General features: G+C 40.8%; 1 protein-coding gene and 1 pseudogene across 1 annotated transcript in view; one reads left to right on the top strand and one right to left on the bottom strand.

Annotated features, from left to right (window-relative positions):
- Nucleotides 1-17,679, bottom strand: part of LOC134568429 (oocyte zinc finger protein XlCOF7.1-like) — a 409,837-nt gene that overhangs the window by 312,318 nt on the left and 79,840 nt on the right. The gene's annotated exons all lie outside the window — the stretch shown is intronic.
- Nucleotides 2,368-3,838, top strand: LOC134568435 (oocyte zinc finger protein XlCOF7.1-like; annotated as a pseudogene).

The raw sequence follows: 17,679 nt of genomic DNA, 5'->3' as shown, positions 1-17,679 counted from the left end.
CAATATACAATAAGTCGACAACGCCTTCCATAATAGGCATTGTCAACCTCCCGCACACCTCAGTCACGGCTTTGACAGAGTCAAGTGAAACTAATAAGGGCTATACATTCATAATTTAAATAAACTATAGGGTATAAAGTATTGTTGTTAAAGAATTGTTTAAACAAAAGGGGTCGCCGTAAAAAGCGTTAGAATTACCTACAGGCCCTGGACGTTAATTTATAACGGGTAGATTAGGCATAATATGACCGTGATGAAGATGAAAAAAAACCAGAGTACGTTATAGTGCCTCTAGTCCAGTAAGCTGTGTATTATATCACTTTTGCAAGTAATATAGTAACATTTTATAATATATATGAGGTGCTCCTTAGACATAGTTCTATTAAATTTCTGCATAGCTTTAAATACGGCGTAGCTTTAAATACTGATCGGATACATTGCACCATAAAATTCAACAATATTAAATACTTGCGAAAAGGATTTTGTAAATACCGTGGGGAACAGGAGAGTTGCTGCTGGGTACCTGGCAGAGGCTATTAACAAATTAATTTATTTCCCATAGGTAACTTAACCATATGTAGTATAGTGCTGTTGCCCTTTAACTGTAATTCAATTAGACCCTTGTTGACTGCAATGCTACAAGGGGATAAGTATATAAGGCATAATATAACATTGCCAAGCATTTACTAGTACTTAAAAAAGTAACTTCAGTGCCTTGGCGGTTGAAAGAGTTATACCTGTGAAGATAAATACACTTTTGTTAATTTGAAATGAGCCTGATACAAAAAGTATATAAAAAAAAAAAAAAAAAAAAGTTACAAATTACATTTTCTAGTGGGTCAGATATCCTGTCCCAGTTTCATCTTCTGTAGTAACATTTAACTGATGCAATATAAATATACTTTACTTACAATATAATTCAATTAAGCCCATATGGGTTGTTGGGTTAATAGTAATTATCGATGGAACATTTAGACATTTGATCAGTTCAATAATATATAAGATTGCCAAACCCTTGTTGATTCTCAGGAGGTCAGTCTTAATCTTCTTTCGGTGTAACATGCCTGAGTCTCTGCATGCGTCTTTCATCACCTGTTGTTTTAGTTGAGCTTGTAGACTTAAATTTGAGATCTTTAACTAGTCCCCATTTGTGCAACAGATCTATCCCTTCTGAAGGTGAAGCAGCTATAATGAGTTTCCCTCCTTTAGTAATGAGAAGTTTAGCTGGATAGTCCCATCTGTAAGGGATATTATGATGTCGTAATGATTCAGCAATATCCTTGAAGGATCTTCTGCCTCATAATGTTTCAGCTGAGAGGTCTGAAAATAGGAGGACGTTTCTATATTTTTCCGGTAAATTTCCATTATCTGTTCCTTTACATGATAGTAATGGAGCCTCATAAGCACATCCTTTGGCGTGGAGGCAGGCAAATGTTGCGGTCGGGGGAGTCTATGTATGCGATCCAAAAGGAACATATTGAGTGGTAAGTCCAGCAGGATAGCTTGGAATAACTGTCATGAAAGCTGTTAGATCCTGTGCTCCTACTTCTTCTGATACCCCGTGTAATCTAAGATTGTTGCGACTTGATCTATCTTCTACAATCGCAAGTTTTAATTCATTCATAAATAATTTATCTTGTAGGGTATTCAAGCGATCTCCCAAGGTTATATGAGCCGCATTTATAACATCTACCTTTTCCACCAGATGAGATGTCTGAATATCCAGATCCGTAAGATCCTTTTTAAAGTCAGTTATAGCTTCTGTGACTGTGATCTGCATTTTAGTAACTGCTGCATCTAGCATTGCTTGTAAAAGAGTTGGAGTTAGCAAGCTATCTGATTTTTCAGCCGTTTCCATTTGGTCTGTGTCTGGATCAGAACCGGCACCATCTTGTGCTTGGATTTCAGAGTGGTTATCAGCGTGTTTGTTTTGTGGCGTCCTGGCTGCAAAGAAGGTCGACTTGTCTTTAACCTCCACGGTCTTTTTCGTGCGGTGAGACATTTCGATGCTCGTTTTAATTTAGTTTAGAGCCGGGCTATTACTGAGGACTACCGCCAAAAGGTTGTATTAGCTGCGTTGCAGGAGCCGAGACAGCAGTGCTCTCTGTGTGCTGCCATCTCTTCCCACGTCCTGTCACGCCCCCAGGATGACCCTCCTTATTACAGAAGATATTCTAATTTTTTGAGTATCACCTGTATATGCAATTTTGTTAGTGAATGAGTTAATGCACACACAATACTTGATTTCTTTGCAAGCACTATGACACCTTATGGTGGTATCTATATCTAGATATATTATGCAAATATTGTCTGTTTTTCTAAGTATAGCAATTTCCTTTAACTCCCAATATATTTATTTCAGGTGTATTTGTCAGGAGACGTGTCAAGAACAGAAATACATGAAGCAAGGCTATGAAGAAATCTATTAACAGAACCAATTCTAACTCTGCAAAAGCAAGAATTTCATCAGATTCCTGTATGTTCTCAAAGGAGATGGTAAACATAAACCCCACTCACATAGGAGAGAAGCCTTTCTCATATTCTGTATGTGGAAATGGTTTTGGGCAACATTCAAATCTTGTTAGACATCAGAGAACTCACACAGGAGAGAAGCCTTTCTTATGTAGTAAATGTGGGAAATGTTTTGCCAGGAAAGGAGAACTTGTCCGTCATCAGAGAATTCACACAGGAGAGAAACCGTTCTCATGTTCTGAATGTGAAAAATGTTTTAGACGTAATTTGGATTGTGTTGCACATCAGAGAACCCACACAGGAGAGAAACCGTTCTCATGTTCTGAATGTGGAAAATGTTTTATCACTAAAGCAGTGCTTGTCTGTCATCAGAGAACTCACACAGGAGAGAAACCGTTCTCATGTTCTGAATGTGGAAAATGTTTTATCACTAAAGCAGTGCTTGTCTGTCATCAGAGAACTCACACAGGAGAGAAACCATTCTCATGTTCTGAATGTGGAAATTGTTTTGGGCAACATGCAAATCTTCTTAGACATCAGAGAACACACACAGGAGTGAAACCGTTCTCATGTTCTGAATGTGAGAAATGTTTTGCCCGGAAAGGAGAACTTGCCCTTCATCAAAGAACTCACACTGGAGAGAAGCCATTCTCATGTTCTGAATGTGGAAAATGTTTTATCACAAATGCAGAGCTTGTCCGTCATCAGAGAATTCACACAGGAGAGAAACCTTTCTCATGTTCTGAATGTGAAAAATGTTTTGGGCGACATTCAAATCTTGTCAGTCATCAAAGAACACACACACGAGAAAAAACATTCTCATGTTCTGAATGTAGAAAATGTTTTTACACAAATGCAGAGCTAGCTTGTCATCAAAGAACACACACAGGAGAGAAACCATTCTCATGTTCTGAATGTGGAAAATGTTTTAATACAAATGCAGCGCTTGTCCGTCATCAGATAATTCACACAGGAGAGAAACCATTCTCATGTTCTGAATGTGGAAAATGTTTTATCACAAATGAAAGGCTTGTCAGTCATCAGAGAACTCACACAGGAGAGAAACCATTCTCATGTTCTGAATGTGAAAAATGTTTTGGGACAAACGCAAATCTTGTCCGTCATCAGAGAACTCACACAGGAGAGAAACCATTCTCATGTTCTGAATGTGAAAAATGTTTTGGGACAAACGCAAATCTTGTCAGTCATCAAAGAACACACACGAGAAAAATCATTCCCATGTTCTGAATGTGGAAAATGTTTTGGGCAACATTCAAATCTTGTCCGACATCAGAGAACTCACACAAGTGAGGTGATTTTATAATGCATCTATGGATTAATATAGAAATAAAATCTTGAATTGTGATTTTTTTTTTTTTTTTTCCTCAGGCTCACACAACACATAGTAACTTTGATAGTACAATAATACAATAAATGTATTTACAAATTATTCATACCAAGAATAATATGAACTGGAATAGGAGACCAGAGCTCTGACTGAGGATTGCAAATTAGTTTACGCTAATTATCCTCTGGGTTCTTTTATTCTTTTCCCAGGACACAATAACCTTGGACATTCCAAGAGAGAGGCTAGTTTCCCCAACCCCCATGTTAATGCAGACTTCAAGCAACAGTTATGTTACTACTAATTTTCTAGTTTTTTTTCCTTAGGCCATACAATGCAGCGGAGACTATAACTAATAAATATACCAATTTTGTCAAATATTTCAGTCAGTCACTCATAATTTGGAGTCAAATTTCAGCCTTCTGAAAAATATATATATATGAGCTTTAAAATACCTGATGTAATGTAATTATAATCTGTGACGAGACCAATCTTGCCACATTGCATTGGAGGAGCCTGGTTGCCCGCCTGTTGCCTAGTATGGTAAAAATAGTATGGTAAGAAAAATTGTAAACACGCATTGGTATATACTAAAACAAGATGAGATTTTAAAAACCATTATCACAGATAAACCTAATATTGTTTTTAGGGGGGGGGGGGGGCCAAATTTTAAATCCATACTTAAAACAATTTTACAAAAATCCATACCCCCCAACCATCTACTTCTTCCTCTTTTTTTAATGAAACCCATGGGATTTTATAAATGTAATAAATGCATAGTATGTAGGAGCACACGCAGTGATGTTAAGACAAAAACTATACATTTTAAATCTACCATCACGAATAAAATGTACACTATCAAAGATTTTATAAATTGTAACACAAAAAAATTATATATTTATTAGAGTGGCCATGCGGGTTACAATACATGGGAATGACAACTCGTTGTTTAAAAATAAGGTTGGCAGAGCACTGCCGTAACATACAAAGGATACGAAAACCACTCCGTCTCAAAACATTTTATTATGCATAATTAAAACCCCAAAACTTTTAAAATGTGTTGGAATAAAAAAAGTGTAATATCTCATGGAGAGGTGGTGATGTTATGGTACTTTTTAGCAGTAAACAAAGATGTTTAAATGTCTATCTGTTCCTGTCCAAATTAAAGAAAATTGAATTGCGTATATACGCTGAAGTAATTCAGACTGACACACGGAGTTCAGGTTAAAATAACTTCGAGGAAATTTATTGGCAAGTGAAGCAAGAGCGGGCTCGCAGGCCCTTTTAAGAGGCATTTTGCGTCATCATTGAATATCAAGATATCAGTAAATAAACATCATTAATTGGATTAATTGTTAAGTGTCTGGGTTAGTGTCCACCTATCAATATAATTAATTGGCTCAAAAACTAAGTGGTTAGCTAAGTGTCCACCCACCGATAGGTGGTATTGTTCTGGACACGGGTGGGGACAGAGGGCTCAAGTGCCATCTTCCCTAGCATGAGGTTTACTCGGTGGAAAGGGGGGCTTGAGCGTCATTTTACACAGTCAGTGATGTCAGGCCTTGTGGTCAGGTGCAAGGTCTCTTATGAATAGAACATTTCATTAGTACAGTGTTCTCATGGCCTTCAAATTATACTATGTTGCGAGTTAGGGGAAATTCAGCAGTTTCTTGGTTAGTCATGTCTTTATAGAAAATACAGTCTTTGTTATTTGTATTAAATGTGCTAGGAAATTCTGTCATGTAATGTAGTTTTAAAATGGAGAAGTCAGGTAATGGGGACAAAATGGAGGATTTGTCCCAGTGTGAGGTTATAATGGAGTTAGTACAATAATTCAGTACAAAAGGTCAGCATTTTTTATCCACACTCTATACATATTTTTCATATCACTATTTATTTCATTAATCATTACCAATATTTTCAGCACTATTGTTTAATACAAATACTTTTATTCATATTTAATATGTTTAATATTATCTTATATAGATATGAAGAGTCCATCTTTTTTTATTTATTTTTTGTAATTCTTTATTTTTCAAGTGGCATAGCAGACAATCACATGAATGTCGTGTAGAGGTAATGCATGGGCTTGTGCAAAAGCCAAAGTTCAAACAATTCAATAGTACAACGTTATACAGAAAAGTTAATACAGAAAAAGAAAAGGATTGTTGTCTGGTGGAACGACATGTTGTGGATCAGAATGTTGATCTTTGTTATATTCAGAGGAAACCCAAATTGTTGTTACAAGTGCACTCGGAGAAGCAAGAATTAGACACCAGACACCTGTTGGTATTCAAAATAAGCCTCTGACGTTTTTTATTCATCAGCTGGGTTTTATACATTTAAAAAGTAAGTGCTTACGTGCAAATACTCTTTAGAACAAAAATAGCAAGGGAATACAGATAAGACATAGGAATAGGACATAGGATAAGACATAGGAATGAGCGCCATGTATACATAACAAATAAGTTTCTGGGTAAGAGAGAACAACAAGATTAGAGTAGAGACATCTTGGGTGGGGGCTCTCTGCTCCCGGGACTTAGACATATATGGTCTTAAGTGTTGTTCAAGCATCAAGCAATCAATCCTGATTCCAAGTTAGCCAATTTTAATACAGGATATCATTATATGACACCTATAAGCTTGAGCCATGGAATCGAGATAAATTCTATCACAATCCCCTCTTTTGATCCAAGGGTCACCCAAATGTCCAAGGTATATCCAGGCCTGCTAGCCAAAGCCTGTGGGACTTTCATTTATTGCTTCACCACGGTTCCCTTGGACTGAGCGACCACCAGAATCAGCGGAGGAGAACTCCTTCATTTGTTAGGCGAGGTAACATCATAAAACCTTTCCGAGGTCGGAGCTGGAATGTAAGTTAAGGTGCGACCAACAGTAGGTTTGCTTTTACATAGAGAGGTTAGTAGACATGAAAAAAATCTAAAGGTTAGAAAAATAGCCATAATGACAAATATAGCTAATAGCAAAAAGTACAAAATTTTCTTAATTAGTAAAGTCAACCATGTTCCTAGCCCAAATGTCCAATCCCAATCCTCAAAGAAGCCGTTATCTTGTTTGATATCCTGTACTAAGTCATGTAAATCTTTTATATGTTTATGGATCATAGTGCCATGGTCAGATAGGTTAAAACAGCACATACCTTCAATAGCTTCACATCCTAAGTCATGTTTCATTAGTAAGTAGTCAATGGCTGCTCTATTCTCAAGGATTGCCTTCTTATTTGCCTGGTTGTCCATAAGTAGCTCTTCTAGGGCCTGTGAAGTGGCATTTAAACCTTTTGCAAGGGAACAGGCTACAGCATTAACTACTCGGGTATTATACAGTGCTAAGCCTGGGACTCCTACCAAGGTGTACGCTAGGGCAGAGTATTCGGCTTTGGATAAGAGAGTGATTTCAGAGTTACAATCAGAAGTAAGGGTGTTTTTAACATCTCTCCTGTCTCTCAGCAGTTTGTGTAGCTGGGTGGTTTAAGTGATCAGGTCAGATTTGGAAAACATGGTCATGGTTAGTCGAGAAATTGCACAGGGACCTCCTGTAATGTTACCTGGGACATAAGCATAAGTAATATTTCCACAGGAGAAAGTCCATCCTTTAGGAAGATAGACATTGTAGTGGTAACTCATAACTTGGTGAGTTTTGGTACAATTCATAGTGGTGCTCAGGGCTCTACAATTTGTGGTATTTTTCCACCATGTGGGGCAAAACAGGGATTCAGTATTAGGGTCTCTTGAACAATTACATGAAAAAGACCAACATAGTTCAGCGCCTGTCACATTAATTGTCTTCAGGGATAGGGGGGGGCATGCCTACCAGTGGTTTGAAGGCATAAGAATATAGTTGTAGAAATTTATGGGGTCTATGGGTATGTAGGTACTTCCTCAACAGTGAGATTGGTGTGGGGAAGATTCTATGGCGTTTTCAGTACTAAGGAGAGGGTTGAGGCAAAAGGAGGTTAAATTGAAAGCCTTTGCTATCTGCAACCATATATTTTCCTGCCATGCATTATTATTTTCTGGTCTCAAGTCAGAGTAGCATATCTGAACAGAGCATAATATGGTAAAGGATATGAACAGCTTCATGTTGGTGGATCAGTCGGAGTGACTTGTTTACAGTGACTGGCGTGTATCCACGTGGCTTTTCCTTCTAGTTTTACCGAGGTAGCCGTAGTCAAGAGCACTTGGAATGGACCGTCAAAGCGTGGTTCAAGTCCTTTCCTCACATGCCTCTTTATCACCACCCAATCACCAGGCTGCAGTTTGTGAGTTGCAGAGTCAGAGTCTGGATCTGGAATAGAATCAAAGACTTGTTTATGCACCTTGTCTAATCTTTGGTGTAGGGCCTGAACATAGGCAGTCATACTACCATGCTGCATCTGGAGGGTTTGGGGAAAATAGAGGCCTGTCTTTGGGGCACATCCAAACAGGATCTCAAAAGGGGATAGGCCATGTCTGGAATTGGGGGTGAATCTCATAGAAAAGAGTGCTAGGGGAAGGCATTCAGTCCAGGGCTTCCCTGTGTCTTGCATGGCTTTTGCAATCTTGTTCTTTAAGGTGCCATTTGCCCTTTCTACTTTCCCACTACTCTGGGGGTGATAAGGGGTGTGGAAGGCCTGACTGATCCCTAAGGCTTTCATAATTTCTTGCATTATTTCCCCAGTGAAATGGCTACCTCTGTCACTTTCAATCACTTCAGGTACTCCATATCTACATACCAGTTCCTTCAGAAGCTTACTCGCTGTTATCTTTGTTGTGGCTTTCGACACTGGGTAGGCCTCTGGCCAACCTGAAAAGAGATCAATGCACACCAACACATATTCATACACTCCTACCTTAGGTAGTTGAATATAATCTATCTGCAGTCTTTGAAACGGGTAAAGTGGCCTTGGTGTGTGCTTACTCGGTGTTTTGACAGCCTGTCCTGGATTGTTTCTAGCACAAATCATGCAAGCTTGGGTGTGTTTAGCTGCTACAACAGTAAATCCGGGTGCTACCCAATGGGTGTTTACTAAGCTGTTCATGTGCATCTTGGATAGATGTGTAGGTCCATGGGCAATCTGGGCCATCATGGGGTACAATACTCGTGGCAAACAGTCTTTTACCTTTCCTCCACATTTTGTCATCATCAGGTTCTGCCTCTTGTTTCCTCCAGAGGTCATGTTCTTCCTTGCTTGCCTGTCTTTGTAAGCTCAACAGTATATTGTAGTCAACGGCGTCATCTGTAAGAACAACTTGTAGGAAGGTTTTACCTTTAGAGGGATGAACTTGAATTGCTGCTTGCTTGGCAGCTTCGTCTGCTCTGTGGTTTCCTCTTGAAATTTCATCTGTGATCTTCACGTGAGCTGCCACCTTGATGATGCCTACTTGAGTGGGTAACAGGATAGCGTCCATAAGTGCACTCACGGCTTCAGAATTCTTGATTGGAGTTCCTGCTGAGGTGAGAAAATCACGAGCCCGCCAAATAGGGCCAAAATCATGGGCTATACCAAAAGCATAGCGAGAGTCTGTATAAATATTAGCAGTCTTACCAGAAGCCATTTCACACGCTTCAGCGAGTGCCTTCAGCGTGCAGAGCAGTGAGGAGCAAGTGGTTCAGCTTTTATTATCTCATGTGCAGAGACTACAGCATATCCAGTGTGGAAATTACCCTTCTCATCAGCATATCTGGAACCATCTACAAAAAACTCAAAATCTGCATTAGATAATGGAGAATCAGTTACATGCAAAAAACCTGCTGTTTCTTGTGCCATTAGTGCTGCACAATCATGGGGTACCTGGGCGTCAGCTAACTCATCTGGTGAAAGTGAATTTACAAAAAGATCAGAAGTACAAGTACCATTCCCACTCCCCTCTTTTAAATCCAGGGGAAGTAATGTAGATGGATTTATTACCATACACCTTTTAAGAGTAACATTAGGTGGCATAAGCAAGGCACATTGCATTCTGAGATGCCTTGCAGTATGTATGTGTTTTGGTTGAACTTGTGACAGTATGCTGTTGATATCATGTGGTGTGTATATGGTCCCCGGATTATCTAAAACAATATCAGTGGCTTTGTCCAGGAGGGCAGTAACAGCCGCCACTGCCCTAACACACTAGGGGGCACCCCTGGCAACAGGGTCCAATATGGTGGAGTAGTAAGCTATTGGTCTTTGTTTACCACCATGGTCCTGTGTAAGGACAGATGTAGCATAACCTGATTGCTCAGTACAGAACAGGTTAAAGTTATTTCTGTAATCTGGGAGACCCAGTGCTGGAGCTGACGTTACCAGTATCTTAAGTGTATAGAAGGCATTTTCTGCCGCATGGTTTAATTTAAATGGTTTGTTTTCGTTGGCAAGACAATCATACAGTGGTTGCATGTAGATAGCTACTGAACGCAGCCAAGGACGACAGTAAGATATCAAACCGAGAAATGTACGAAGCTGGGCTAGGCTGCGGGGGGGTTTAATATTTTGAACTGCAGTCTTTCTACTCTCTGTGAGATGTTTTATGCCCTGGGAAATGCAATGTCCTAGGAAAATAACTTTCTCTACACAAGCTTGCAGTTTCGTTTTTGACGCTTTACAGCCTGCTTTTGCCAGGAATTTCAGCAAGGAGAGAGTGTTTACAATACAAGATTCCATATTATCGCAACACAGGAGTAGGTCATCGATATACTGCAATAAAATTACATTATTTGGCCTCTCCCATTCTTCAAGAATCTGGGCCATTGCCATGCTGTACATAGTGGGTGAGTTTTGTGCGCCCTGTGGCAATACTGTCCAAGTGTACTGTTTGTGTTTATGTGTAAATGCAAATAAAAACTGACTGTCGGGATCCAGGGGGACACTGAAAAATGCATTTGCCAAGTCAATAACAGTAAATACCTTAGAGGAAGGTGGTATTTGTGCCAACAAGGAGTGTGGGTTGGTAACATTAGGGGCAATCAGTTCAGTTACAGCATTAATTGCCCTCAAATCATGTACCATACGGTATACCATAGGTTTACCTTTCTCTTGCTTTTTCTTAATTGGGTACAATGGTGTGTTACAAGGGGAGGTGGTCTGGACAACTACCCCTGCCTGCAGAAACTCTTGCACAGATTGCGAAATAGCATCTTCCTGTGCTGGGCTTAGGGGGTATTGTTTTTGGTATGGAGGTTTGGCTCCGGGCAGGAGATTCACCTTGACTGGGGGCACAGAGAGTCTGCCTGTATCTGTCTTCCCTGTAGCCCATAAGGAATCAGGGACTGAGGACAAGTCAATGGTAGGTTCTGGCACATGGCTGGGCATAGTGAGAGTTGCCAGAACATTTGAAAGAGATATCATTTGTTTGTCCTCTAAAGGCACAGACAATGTTACTTTTCCAGTGGGGCTATACTGGATATTTGCACTAAGAGCAGACAGTATATCACTGCCTAGTAGATTAACAGGGGCATTAGGGCTGACAAGTAGCCTTGTCACAAGGGCAGTAGAGTCGTGTAGCTTCAATTTCAGCTTGTGGGTAAGGGGAATGTCATTTTCGATACCATCCACCCCTACACATGATAATACATCATTAGATTTCTCATACGGGAACACATATTTTTCCTGTAACATCGATTTAGCAGCGCCAGTGTCCAACAGGAAAGGGACTATTCGGCCCCCAGGTAGTGTAACATCGAAAATGGGTGAGGGTCCTGCAGAGTCAGGGATATTTATAATATGTAGGGACACTGGTTTGCCAATTTCCTATTGGGGAGGGGGAGGTGGTGGAGGTGGTTGGCTGTCTTGGGAGTTATCATTAGAATCCTGGGGTTTTCTATTTTTAGGAGGACACTTGCAGTTACGTTTAATGTGTCCTTTCCTGCCACAATTCCAGCATTCTACCTGCCTTCTGTCTCCGTCAGCTCTAGGGACAGTTACAGCCATTAGAGGTGTGCTCCTCTTTCTAGTATTTAGATTAGCTTCCACTCCCCTAGCCACCTTCACCAGATCACCATAGGTTAAACTTCTCCACTCAGGTCTAGCATTTTGGAGACCAGTCCTTATGGGTATGTGGATACCATCCATGAAGCAGTTAATAAGCAGTCTGGTCGAAGTGGTTTCAATATCTGTGTAACCCAATGCCTCCCAAGCCATCTGTAGTCTGGTGAAAAATGTTTCTACAGGTTCATCTTTCCCTTGTAATATATCTCCTAATTTATGGGCTAGTTCCTCTGTCTTTACCTTAGCCCATTCTCTTATTGCAGTGACATAGCATGCTCCAGATGCAGACTTGGTTCTAAACCATTCATCTGTTTGCATGTTGCTTTTTCTGAGGTTATCTTCATGGGCATCAGTATATTTAGCAATTATTCTAGCCAAAATGGGGCCAGCTTTTAGTGCCACAATCTGTTTTAAATCCATCCAAGTACACTGGTAAGTAGCTTGAATTGTGGATAGAGACTGAACTAGAGCTAAGGGGGCCTTTTCAACATCTGCCAGCTGCTGTATTATTGCCAGTTGTTCACTGGGTGTCCAGGGCTTATATTCTTCCCAGTATTTGATACTTGAGCTCGGCTGTCTGTTCTCATGGTACATGCTCTCAACTTTGGGTATCATTGGAGTAGAAAATTGTGGAGCTAATGGCCCCACTGGGGTGTCTATGGGGGCAACTAGGGGTTCCTTTAAGTCTGGGCTATCTGCCTGCTCTAATGAACCCATAGGTCTTACAGGGGCTGCTAGGGGACCATATGAAGTCCCACTGCGTAATATTACTGGAAAGAGAGGTTTTGATCTCTGTAAAAGGGAAAGCGCCTGTCCTTTAGGGACCAAAGGAGTCCCTGCATTATCCTGGTAAAGGGGTGGGTTTACAAGATTTTTCCCAGGATCCTGCCTACTCTGGGACCCTAGAGGTCCAAAACATTGATAATATGGTACACTTTTCCTGGTGGTTTCTCTACAACCACATTTAGTTAATTCAACAGCAGTATCATGCCATTTTTGTGCAACTTCTACTAAGTTATTATCTTCTAACCAACCTCTGTAATTTGCCATAAATTCACTCCATATATGTGGGTCTAGAGTGCCCTCTGAGGGCATGCCAGCTTTCTTAAGTAACCTCTTAACATTCTTAATTGCTCCTTGTCCTTTGTGATGCTTGACAATAGTCAAAGCCGTAAATCCCCCTTGGGTACTTTCAGAGCTACCCATCTTAAAACTTGTAAGGGTTAATTACTTCCTTACACAAGACAAACTGTACAATAACAGTGTATTTAAACACTTATGACCGCTGCAGTGGAATTTTCACAGTTCTGTCTTCTAAACACAGATCAGGAGATCTGCCCTTGGAGGATTCTAACTCAAATTATAAAACAAATGACAAGGCAAACAATAAAAATAACTTACAACCCACAGTTCTATTCCACTATCTCAAGATTCCTTTCACAAGACATAACACAACCTCCACCTGAATATAACCATAATACCACAGAAAACAAGTTCTTTAGATCAGACGTTTTTAAAATCCTTACCCACCCGGACCGGGGTCTCAAAGAGCACCAGAGAGTCTAAATCATTTATAGGTAGAAAAATAAAAGCTTTTTCTTACCCGCTGCAGCTGATTAACCGTCTGGGCTCCGAGCCAACCCTTCTGGGTCCGGATGAACTGGATTCGTCTGATCCCGGGGTCACGGCACCAAATTGTTGTGGATCAGAATGTTGATCTTTGTTATATTCAGAGGAAACCCAAATTGTTGTTACAAGTGCACTCGGAGAAGCAAGAATTAGACACCAGACACCTGTTGGTATTCAAAATAAGCCTCTGACGTTTTTTATTCATCAGCTGGGTTTTATACATTTAAAAAGTAAGTGCTTACGTGCAAATACTCTTTAGAACAAAAATAGCAAGGGAATACAGATAAGACATAGGAATAGGACATAGGATAAGACATAGGAATGAGCGCCATGTATACATAACAAATAAGTTTCTGGGTAAGAGAGAACAACAAGATTAGAGTAGAGACATCTTGGGTGGGGGCTCTCTGCTCCCGGGACTTAGACATATATGGTCTTAAGTGTTGTTCAAGCATCAAGCAATCAATCCTGATTCCAAGTTAGCCAATTTTAATACAGGATATCATTATATGACACCTATAAGCTTGAGCCTTGGAATCGAGATAAATTCTATCACAGACATTAGTTACTTTCCCTGCAGTTCTGTCCTGTCAAACTTTTATACAATTATACATAGCTAATTAAGTTTGGATGCAATTGTAAGTAGCATTGGAACAGCAAAAAGGGTAGAAATTGCAGGCTTGATATAAAAATAAAAATAAGAACAAAAAGCAAAAACAATAATAATAAGGACTTATCAAGTCATTGATAACTTTGTGGGTGAGGTGTGATAGAGAGACTCCATTTATTGGAGTTCTCGGGGGGTCTGGGGGGGATCGGCGTCCCTGACCTTCGTAGTGTATGACCTTTTGGTGTTGTGTCTGTTTCCTCGTTTCTTTCGTAAATTTGATTGTGGTTGTGGACCCCATGGGCTATTTGCGAGTATATATCTGTTTTCTTGATTGGTTACGTGTCTTATAATTCTGCGGTCGGTTCAGTCCTTCCTTCCAGTCGGGATTAATGGGTTGGGTTCGTCTTGGGGTTCTTCTTTTTTGCTTTTTGTTTTATTTATTTTGGGGGGGGGGAGGGGGATGTGTGGTTTCGGTTTGGATTGTGGGTTGTGCTGTTCGGTCTTGGCAATCTCGGAGTCTTAGTGTCTCAAGTGGCTGTGGTGGGTTCCATGAGCCATAGGTCCCAGATTTTATTACAGTGTGTTGTGGTGTCGTGAATGAGTGCGGATAAACTATCCATCGACCTAGCTTCATTCATTTTTTTCTTTATGTCGATGATTGATGGGACTGTGGGCGAGCCCCAGTGGGTGGCAATGGCCCTTCTAGTGGCCAGGGCTAGTTTAGCTAGGAGTTTGTTGTGAGCTCGTGGTGTGTTTTCTAGCGGTCTAGATAGCAGCCATAGCCACGGATCCCTTGGGATGGAGTCATGTAGGACTCTCGAGGCTAGGGCCACTACTTCCGTCCAGATTTGTGTAATGTGTGGGCATCCCCACCATAGGTGGTAGTATGTCCCCTGTTGACCGCACCCTTTCCAGCATCTATCCGTGGTGGAAAGTCCCATTTGCTTCATCTTTTTTTATTAATATCAAGTTTTATATAAAAAAAATTTACATCAACCTTTCTTCTCTTTTACCAGCTTTTAATAGTAGTAATCATTCTCTATTTAACACCAAACTTCTGGCTGTATTTATACAATAAGAAACATCCATTTAGTATTAAACATTTAACTACCTATTAACATAGAGACTCATAGTCTCATATACCACAACAATCCTACATTATAACGTTAAGCAAATAACTAAATAGAGAGGAGAGAGAGTATTTTCATATTCCCACCCATTTGCAGACATGCGCAATCAGGGGAGGCTCGTACACACATGCGTACAAGATCCTGTCCCGAACCCGGAAATGGTCTAACATGTCACGTGACACAGAAGTGTTACCGATCGTCACGTGACATGTTAAAACACATAACTTCGAATATAAGCCTCGTTTTTAAATAAGAATTTAATTACCATGAAATAGGAACAATACTGTTTTATCTTATGTATGTATATATCATTATTATGTTTTTATAAAAACGTGGTCATAGACCCGCCTACATGACGTAATTTTGGCGCAAAATTCATTCAATGTTACCATCACTTGTCTCCTATATAAACTATAAGATGCCAGGTTAACTGTTTTACCTATTTTTATCTACTTGAAAAAGCCTTGCAAGGCGAAACGCGTTGTAGATTATTTTATGTATATCTTTGTACCAATAAATTATTTTTTAATACCTTTTATACCTGGCATCCTGATCTTATCATTCCAAGTGAGAACCAAAGAATCCTAGGTGGGGGTTGTACCACCAGCGCCCCATTCATCGAGCAGTTAAGCCTGCTCCAAAAAGTGTGAGTACGTTTCCTTCATATTTATTGATTTTGTTTATAAACGATGAGCTCTAGATTTGCTACTCTTTTTTTATCTTCCGGTTCAAAACTGCCAATATTGGGAAGATCTGTAAATATCATCCATCTCACATATCCTAGAAGTGGGGATTATTCCACTTCGCGCTTTATATACCAGAGCAGGATATAGCTCTGGTAAATGTGAGTAGTATAATATCTAAATTTATTATTCACTATATCTCTACTTTATACTGTGCCATTGGAGTTCCCCTTTTTTTTTTTTTTTTTTTTTTTTTAATTCTTTATTTTTGTAGTGCATAAGCTTTATACATTCGCTTGAGAGGTACCCCAAAGGCAGTCCTCCAGCGCATTATATGACATTTAGACATAGAGGTACAGGATTGAACTTGCACATTTTTTTTTTTATAAAGTTGAGTTATGCGGTATCCGATATCAATTGGCACTACTTAAGCATATTCATAACATAAAATTAACTAAAATAAGCTAACTTGGCAACGCTTAACTTTCTGCTCGTGGGATATGTAAGTAAGATGCTGTATCCAGCGTTATGATAATTATACGAGTAAACTATTGTGGTTAATTCCGTTTGAAGAGTCGCTTAAGGGGGTCACGAATCAATGTGAAACACAAGTTTTAGTGCAGGTTAGGCAGATTATGGGGTGAGTACAACAGTCACGATAGCTTTTTACATACGCCCTCTCAGAACTTGCTCTTGAACATAGATTACCTTCAGCTATAGCTAACAAGGTAAAACGTATAGTATTACATTGGAAAAGAGAGTGAATGCAGGCTTAGACATTAACAATCGGTCCCCAACAGTTAACAGTAGTTTGCTACATCATATGTTAGTTACATCATAAAGCTTAACGTTGCACTCTTATGGTATAATGTGAACACACTAAAATAAACTAAATAAACAGGCCATGCAAACAAGTCTGACCGCAAGCTTAAACGGATGAGAGTCCTCATGTTTTCCCCCATTGTTATAGGCAAGTATTTTACTCCTGTGGAGACCAGGCTCCATGCTCCAATCATAAGAGTCACAGCCGAATAAGACAGGAGAGAGTCTGCGGGATCTGTAAATGCTTAATGATGAGGCATCCGTCCGTCCCTCAAGGAGGCAGCGAAAGTCATGGCACTTACTGGAGAGTCACTGGGGAGAGGACTGAGTCGGGTCTTTACTGTGTGTTCAGCCGACCCCCGCCACGGGTATCTCTGGGTTGGGCAGCCTAGTGGGGTAAAGGAGACCCCCTTCTGTAGCTCTCCGCCTGTGGGCCCCTACCGCATCTGCCTTCCCCATTTTCCGGTCAGCGTCGCGGCCTGTAGCGTGGGTTCTTCTGTGCTGGGGCACCTCACCCTGGGTATAAGCTGCTGGGGTCATTTGAGGGCGGGTGAATCGGGCGTGCCGGTAGATCCCGCTTCGGTGTTTGGTGTCCAGGTTGCCTTGCTTTGTGTCCCGCCGTGCTGGTCTGCGGCTTATTCTGGAGACTCGAGGGAGATTTTCTTCAATGCGGCGGCGGATTGCCGGGCGGATCCATTCCGCTATTGCTTGCATCGCCTGTTTGAAGAGCAGTCTCCGGGTGCGTAGTTGCAGCCATATGCTGGCTCTGAGGCATGTGTAAAACTCGAGTGTATGCTTGGGTGGTTCGGTGAGTGCTCGCTTCGTTGTGGGCTGCTTCCGAGCCGCCATCTTTGTTGGGCCTTGCTCTCCCCTCTTTACTCTGGGCTTTGTCGCTTGGTCAGCCGTTTTTTTGGGGGTAGTCGCCCCCAGCGAGGACCGGGATATCCCCCGCCGGTCCAGAGGGGGGGGGGGGGGGGTGGTAGGGCCGTGTTTAGTTGCCGCTTGTGAGGAGGTTCTGTGCC

Source organism: Pelobates fuscus, chromosome 7 (genome assembly GCF_036172605.1).
Source record: "Pelobates fuscus isolate aPelFus1 chromosome 7, aPelFus1.pri, whole genome shotgun sequence".
Classification (NCBI taxonomy): domain Eukaryota; kingdom Metazoa; phylum Chordata; class Amphibia; order Anura; family Pelobatidae; genus Pelobates; species Pelobates fuscus.
Note: the sequence above shows the minus strand (reverse complement) of the source record. Positions and strands in the feature narration are given on the sequence as shown.